The 8602-nt window shown below is 42.5% G+C and overlaps 1 non-coding gene across 1 annotated transcript; it reads right to left on the bottom strand.

Annotated features, from left to right (window-relative positions):
* Nucleotides 1–250: 250 nt before the first annotated feature.
* Nucleotides 251–332, bottom strand: trnas-cga (transfer RNA serine (anticodon CGA)). The gene has a single exon. It is a non-coding gene; the product is annotated as a tRNA-Ser (tRNA).
* Nucleotides 333–8602: the final 8270 nt, after the last annotated feature.

Below are 8602 nucleotides of genomic sequence, written 5' to 3'. Positions count from 1 at the left end.
CGCTTCTTATTTTGCTTCATTCCCGCCCGAACATTCAAATTTCACGATAGTTCTTTACTTGCGTTCAAACTCACTCATGTTAGAATTTGGTGTCTTTTTTTGTGTCGCGACATATAATTTATTCTTTTCGATGACTTGGTCAGTTTTGAAATTATTTCTGATTCTTTCCATTCGAACATTGAATTTGAATTAATCACAAAGCTCAGGCTCCAACATATCCAAAATTCAAAGCATGAAGTAGAGACTACACCGCTGTGAGCAGGATTCGAACCTGCGCAGGGTACCCCTATTGGATTTCGAATCCAACGCCTTAACCTCTCGGCCATCACAGCTGCATGCCGAACGCCAATTTTCATACTAAAACAATCGAATCCATGAAACATATAAGTTGATGAAAGAACAAATCGTCAAGACGCAATGGTTTCACGAAATTCTTTGCAGAGACCCAACGAACGTCACCTTTTCAGATTGACAGGCTTTCATCACAACCTGGATTCTGACACAGCTGAACTTGCAGGAATGACTCTTCATTGAATTATAGAGTCACCAAATTTGCACCATACGAAAACAAGTAATTTGCCTCATTGTGTCCGCACTTCCGATTAATATTGACTAAATTGTCCAGCACCTGGTCCCGAAGTGGATATGCCGCTGAGTTTTAATAGACAATAGACAATAGGTGCAGGAGTAGGCCATTCTGCCCTTCAAGCCTGCACCACCATTCATTATGATCATTGCTGATCATCCTCAATCAGTATCCTGTTCCTGCCTCATCCCCATAACCCTTGATGCCACTATATTTGAGATCTCCATCCAACTCTTTCTTGAACGTATCCAGAGACTTGGCCTCCACAGCCTTCTGGGTCAGAGCATTCCATACACCCATCACTCTCTGGATGAAGAAGTTTCTCCTCAACTCTGTTCTAAGTAGCCTACCCCTTATTTTTAAAGTGTGTCCTCTGGTTCGCGACTCATCCATCAGCGGAAACATGCTTCTTGCCTCCAGAGTGTCTAACCTTTAATAATCTTTTACATCTTAATATTCAGCAAAATATAATACCAGAAATGTCCATGTTAAGTAACTAATCACTGGAGCACATTAGAGAAAAGATATAGGAATTAGAAAGAATGCAAAACCGATTTACAGAAATGGTTCCAGGAATGAAATTCTGACATCAGCTAATGAAGTTTTGTGTATAAGATTGACCGAAGATTTGGAGCTGTAAACCATTTTGACGGAATCCCTTGCAGTCCTTTTGTGGTTGTTCTAGCGTCATCAAGTCATTTAGCAATAGGCAATACAGCAAGGAAAATGAGCCGTCGCTTCAACTTGATCATGCTGGACAGATATCCTATGTTAATCTGGTCCCATTTGCCAACATTTGGCCCATGTCCCTCTACATCCTTGTTACTGATCTTCCCATCCAGATGCCATTAAATCTTGCAGTTGTACCAGACTCCGCCACTTCCTCCACCACATCAGACAGGCATGAAAAAGTTGCCCCTGAGGTCCCTTTTAAATCTTTACCCTGTCAAATAGAATAAGCCTTTTCCTTTGGTTGGTAGAGTCCAGAACCAAAGGGCCTATGTTTAGAGCTAGAGCTGAAAGTTGTCCAAGGAACCTGAGAGTGGTGTATGCATGGAAAGAGCTGAGGAGGAAATGGTGGAGGCTGGTAACATTAAAGCATTTAAAAGCCACCTGGATGATTCTATGAATAGCGAGATATAGGCCTAGTGTTGGTAAATGGAAATAGTTTAGGTTAGGATATCTGGTCTGCATGGACGAATTGGACTGAGGGGTATGTTTCCTTGCACAACATCAATATGACTCTGTGACTGTATAAATGTAGAATAATCGAAAATTGTGGGTCTGACACCTGGATTCTGACATAGCTGAACTTGCTGGAATAACTCTTCATTGAGTTTTCGATTCACGGAATTGACACCACACGATAAGAGGTCCTTTGCCTCATTGCTTCTGCACTTCCAATCGACTTTGACTCAATTGTCAAGCACTTGGTCCCGTAGCGTATATTCTGCTGAGTTTCATATTCAGCGCAATATGATATCAGAAACATCCAAGCTAAGTACCAAAACACTGGACCACATTAGAGAAAAGATAAAGGAATTAGAAATAACACAGAACCGACTTACAGGAATGGTTCAAAAATGAAACTCTTAAATTCTGATATCAGGTAAAGAACTTGTCAGTATAAGAGAGGAAAATTGACCGAAGATTTGGAACTGGAAACCAACTTGACGGGAGTCATTTGCATTTTTTTTTGCGGTTGTTCTGGAGTCATCATGTCATACGGCAATACAGCATGGAAAACCACCCTTCGGTCCAACTTGACCATGCTGAACAGATATCCTAAATTAACCTGATCCCATTTGTCAACACCTGGCCTACATCCTCTAAACCCTTTTTACTCGTATAACCATCCAGATATCATTGAATGTTGCAGTTGTGCGAGTCTCCATCATTTTCTCTGGCAGCTCATTCTAGACACGTGAAAAAGTTGCCCCATTAGTTCCCTTTTAAATCTTTACCCTGTAATTTTAAACCTATGGTCTCTCGTTTTGGGTTCCCTCACATTGTCTGGTCACTCTATCCATTTCCCTCATGATTTAATAAATAGTGACTAATTGACTTTATCATACTTGGCAGGTGGGAAAGGTGCGTAGATTATTTCTTCACAGGTAACATCTTGAAAAGTATTTGATGTAGAAAGTCTGATGTACAGACTTGTAGAAATGCACATTGGCGTCGTTTTTAATAAGTCATTGACGTCTAGAGGCAGTTACAGAAATCTGTTGTGAAAGCTGGTGAATGACAACCTTTCCAGTTGAAAGATTTCAGGGCACGAGAAATAAGTCTAATTTCCAATGTATGGTAGGGCGGTTAGACCGCACTTGGAGTGCAGTTTGGGGATTTATAATCCTCAACTTAGGAAAGATGCTATTGTCGTACAGGGAATACCACGAATGTTCATTAGCCTTGACAGCATAGATGGGCATTTGTCCTGTGAATTGCAATTGGGCAAATCTGGCCTTAATTTTTTTACAGATTCAGAACATGACAGGTCATCTCATCGAAAGTTGCAAAATATTTGAAGAGATAAACAGGATGGCGCATTTAAATTGTGTTCCCTCATGAAGGAATCTAGAAACAGGCAGACAATATGTTAAAATAAGGCATTGTGATTTATGACCACAATGAAGATTACTTGATTTTAGTCTAAGCTTAAAGAAATCTTGCAATTCTCCTTTGCAGTGAGCTTTGAATATTCGGTCTTTGAGTGCCTTTAAAGTTGTGTTTGTTCATTTTCTAATTAACAACGGCCTGAAACTTTATGTGGTTATGGCTGCACAAGGCTTAGGCGTGTTCGAGCCCCCGTGGTCAACTTAAATAGTGGAGCAGGCTTTCCAGAATAGCTCGCCCACTCGTTCTCTTCTGTCTTTTCCCTACTTACCTGCGGACACTCCAAAGATACTTCATTCAGAGTGAACCTGCTCCGTTGACAGCATTCTCTCTCGATCAGAGTGGTTCAGAAAAGCACAGCAGGTCAGGCAGCATCCGAGGAGCAGGAAATTCAACGTGTCTGGCAAAAGCCCTTCATCAGGAATGCATCAGAAGATCCCTTCATCAGGACTCCAGCATCTGCAGTTCTCAGTTTTGCCTAACATTCTCTCTCATACAGGTCTCTTCCGTTGGTCCCAAAAACACACTTTTATCGATAAAATTAATTTAACTTTTTTTTTCCATTTTGTCAGTAAATATACAGACCACGTCTCATACGCTTAAAAACTGCCCTGCGGATAAGGGTCCAGAGTTCTGGTAACATTGGGTGGCACGGTGGGTGGCACGGTGGCACAGTGGTTAGCACTGCTGCCTCACAGCGCCTGAGACCCGGGTTCAATTCCCGACTCAGGCGACTGACTGTGTGTAGTTTGCACATTCTCCCCGTGTCTGCGTGGGTTTCCTCCGGGTGCTCCGGTTTCCTCCCACAGTCCAAAGATGTGCAGGTCAGGTGAATTGGCCATGCTAAATTGCCCGTAGTGTTAGGTGAAGGGGTAAATGTAGGGGAATGGGTGGGTTGCGCTTCGGCGGGTCGGTGTGGACTTGTTGGGCCGAAGGGCCTGTTTCCACACTGTAATGTAATCTAATCTAATCTAAAAAACATTGATTGCATCACAAGAATCGTCTCAGAATGTTGCCAAATAAATCTATCTCTGCCCTTCCATAAGTTAACTATACTTCGGAGCGCATGTAGTCAGACGGAGATAAAGGAGCGATTGGACTGAAGACACAGATCATAGAATCACAAATTCTTATGGCGGAAAAGGGCGACATTCTATATGTCTTAGACCATAAGGTATAGAAGCAGAAATTACGAAATTAAACCCATTGGGTCTGCTCCTCCTTTCAATCATGGCTGATCAGTTTCTCAATCCAAGTCTCCTGCCTTCTCCCCGTAATCCTTGATTCACATTATTATTCATTAATCTGCCTCAGTCTTAAATATACTCAATGACATGGCTTCTGTAGCCTTCTGTGGCAATGAATTCCCTTGATTCACCACTCTGTCTGAAAAGGTTTCTCCTTCACTCCGTTCAAAAACGTCTTCCCTTTACCCTAAAGCTACGCACTCGGGTACCAGTTTCTCCTAAAAATCCAACATCTATTCTGCCTTGGCCATTCAGTATTATTTATTCTTGAAGGAGATACTCCCTCATTCTTCTGAACTCCACACGGTATAGACGCAGAGTCATCAAACGTTTCTCATGTGTGAAGCGTTTCATTCCTGGGACCATTCTAGTGAACCTCCTCTGAAACGTGCCTGGTAGCGATTGTTAAATGAGAATTATTACTTCATGAATATCTCATGATTTTTCGCCGTAACTTTGCACACTATTTCTGTCCATATCATTACCCAATGCTCTCTTGAATGCCTCAATTGTTTTTGTTGCCAGAACATTTCCACCTCGTGTATTCCATTCCCTTAAGTCTCACTGTGGATTTTCAAAAAAAAACCTTCATGGGATGATTATGTGACTATCTAGGTCAGCGTTTATAATACATCCCTAGTTGCTCAGAGGACATTGAGTTTGAATGAGATGCGTGTGGATCTGGCGTTATATTGTAGCTGATCCGCCACCCTAAATGACACTGGTGAATCAAATGGTGAAATTGTAACAGGTATCTCCACTCACCAGCGTGACAGCAGAATGGACAATGTTAGCATTGAAAATAAGGGTTACTTTAAAATATTGCACGAAATAATAAGTTAATTTGTGGACAGATGCCCATGGAGTGAAGCAGACATTGAAAGAATGCTGTTTTTTTTTTGCATTTTTCAATCCTAAGTCCAGCTTGCAAAAAGGTTCTGTTCTGAAGAAACTGGGAGCGCGCATCAAAAAAAGTCTTTCTGCATGCTAGCTCAGTTCATTCTTTCCTACTTTTAGTCACCGTCACAAGAACAAAATGCCAAGCACGCCTTTTATCATAACTCAGATGTAGTGAGTGCGAAACAGCTCATTGAAGCATTTCATTCTATTCTTTTTCCTGCTCCTGAACTTCTCGTGTATGATGGTGTAAGAATCTCTCACAATCTGAAGATGTGCAGATTAGCGGAACTGACCACGTGACATTTCCCACAGTTTTCAAGGTTAGGTGCATTTGTCACCTGTAAATACAGGATAATGGGGTAGCGGAATGCGTCTGATTGGGTTACTCTTTGCAGCGATGGTGTGGACTTGTGGGGTCGAAGGACCTGGTTCCGCACTGTAATTATTCTATTTTTAAAAGTGCTAATTGAGGCTATGATTTTCGTGCACATATTCACCAAGACACCGCTTTAGGCAACTACAGATGGTGATCATGGGCCATCAAAAAGTCAAAGCTTGCATACGCACAGAGAATATACAACCTTTTTCAGGACAGCGGCAATATGCAGAGCATGTAGAAGAGTATTATGACCATTAACAGCCACAGCATAGCATCGCCTGCTTGCGCTGGTAATATCCATACTCCCGGATGATTTGAACAACTTATTTGCATGGTTTGAGGCATGAAATGATGTGGAAGCTAAGTGGACCATCTCCCCTCCCAATGACTCGGTTTTGAGTCTTATCACGACTGACGTGAGGAAAACTCTATGCAGAGTCAACCCACATAAGCCTGCTGGTCCACATAACATCACATGCAGAATGCTCAGAGGATGCTCTGACGTGCTGGTGGATGTTGTCTTGGACATCTTGGACAGCATTTCCCTGAGTTGTGTCATAGTTCCAACGTGCTTCAAGGCCACTACCATCGTCCCTGTGCCGAAGAAGTCTTCAGTGTCTTGCCTCAATGGCTACTGCCCCTTTGCATTAACACTAAACATCATGAATTGTTTCGGGAGGACCGTGATGAGGTATATTAGGACCCTGCTGCCCACCGCCCAAACCCACCTTCACTGGATACTCTGCAGTGTGTGCATCGTTCCAACCGCTCAACAGATGATGCTATCTCCACCACCCAACATCTGACCCTCACCCACCTGTTGAAGAAGAACACCTACATCAGATTGCTGTTCATTAACTTCAGTTCTGCATTCAGCAGTATCATTCGTCAGCACCTGTTTGGAAAGCTGAGTGCACTGTGCTTGAATACGTTTCTCTGTAACTGGACCCTGGACCTAATGACTGGGACACCTGAGACAGCCCGGATTGGGAACAGCATCTTCAAAATCATCACACTGAGCACGGGGAAACTCCGGGGCTGTGCGCTCAGTCGATGATGTTCACACTGCTTTCGTACGATTGAGCATTGATGCCCAACTGAAATTCTATTATTAACTTCACTGTTGACACGGCGGTAGTGGGTCTCAATCACAGGAATGAAGAGCAAGCATACAGAGAGAAGATGCTGTGCTAACAGACTCTACTCGCAGAGCCAACAACCTGGCTATGAACGTGGACAAAACGAAATAGATGGTTGTTGACTTCAGGAGGGCACAGAGCGATTACTCTCTGCTGGATGTCGATGGCTCCCCCGTGGAGATTGTAAAGAGCACCAAATTTCGTTGCATCCGTCTGGCAGATTATCTCACTTGGTCACTCAGCATAACCTTCATAGCCAAGAAAACCCAGGTTTTCTCTGCTGTCTGTGAAGGTTGAGGAAAGCCCATCTGACACCCCCTATCCTCACCACATTCTAAACAGGGTTAATTGAGAATACGCTGAGCAGCTGCATCACTGCCTGGTTCGGAATTGCACTGTCTTGAATCATAAGACCTGACAACGGGTAGTGAGGATACCTGAGACGATCGTTGAAATAGGGAGGTATTTAGACTAGGCTGAGAGAAGGTGAGTCATGGTTCCAAAAGCAAATGTAGCAATAAATTTGCTAAATTTACTATTTACTCGCTTCACAGCCATATTTCCTTCCTCAGTTACAATTTATGGCTACCTTTGCTTCTGGAATAATAACTCACCTTCTCTCAGCCGAGTATAAATACTTCCCTATTTCTCCCTTTTTTTTTTAGCTTTGACAAAGGGTCAGTTAGACTCGAAACGTCAGCTCTTTTCTCTCCTTACAGATGCTGCCAGATCTGCTGAGATTTTCCAGCATTTTCTCTTTTGGTTTCAGATTCCAGCATCCGCAGTAATTTGCCTTTATTGAAATCTTCATCTCTCCTCTACAGACATCTTCACCACACGCTGCATTGCAAAGCCAACAACATTGTGGACGACCCCACAGATCTTTGATTCAAATTCTTCACACTCCTGCCATCTGGCAAAAGTAACCAGAGCATTCAATCACTCACAGCCAGACTCTGCAAAAGTTTCTTCACATAAGCCATCAAACTTCTTGACACTGTATGATCACACTCTTTTCCATTTGCAATTTTTGGATGATGTTTTGAATGGCTGCTAAAATAATATTTTATTAACGATCATTCGATGTTACATTGTAATGTGTCCACATTGTATCTATTGTCTTGACTTGTCAGGAATAACTGCGCTGTCTTGCATGCACTTTTTATGCACTTTATGCTGCCCTGTATATGACGGTACTGTCGTGTAGACTGTGTGTTCAAATAGCAATTTGGTCATGGAGCAACATTGCCTTTTTTTTATTGTGTCAGATGTATATGGTAGAAATGACAAATATGCTCCTCTACTCGCTCTCTAGTTTACTCTACTGTCTCTTATCACTCTCCAAGGCCCCAAAAACTTATTCCAATCTACTAGAGATTTTCCTGGATTTCCTCAAACCTGATTTACTGCATCTGTTGCTCCTAGTGTGGTCTCCTCCATATCAGAGTGATCCCGCACAAAACTGTGGACTTGTTCAGGGAACACCTATTGTCCACTGTGATGTTTTTACAGATCTACACTTAATGGCAAGGTTTTTGGAAGTGTTGCTGAACAAAGAGACCGTGGAGTGCAGCTTCATAATTTCTTGAAAGCAGAGTCGCATGTAGATAGGATAGTGAAGAACGTGTTTAATATTCTTCCCTTCATTGGTCAGAGCTTTAGTATTGTACAGGGAGATCATGATGCGACTATATAGGACACTGGTTAGGTCACTTTTGGAATATTGCGTAAAATT

The sequence above is a fragment of the Chiloscyllium plagiosum genome, unplaced genomic scaffold (assembly GCF_037043375.1).
Source record: "Chiloscyllium plagiosum isolate Xiang-an unplaced genomic scaffold, Cpla_swu_hap1 HiC_scaffold_35, whole genome shotgun sequence".
Classification (NCBI taxonomy): Eukaryota; Metazoa; Chordata; class Chondrichthyes; order Orectolobiformes; family Hemiscylliidae; genus Chiloscyllium; species Chiloscyllium plagiosum.
Note: the sequence above shows the minus strand (reverse complement) of the source record. Positions and strands in the feature narration are given on the sequence as shown.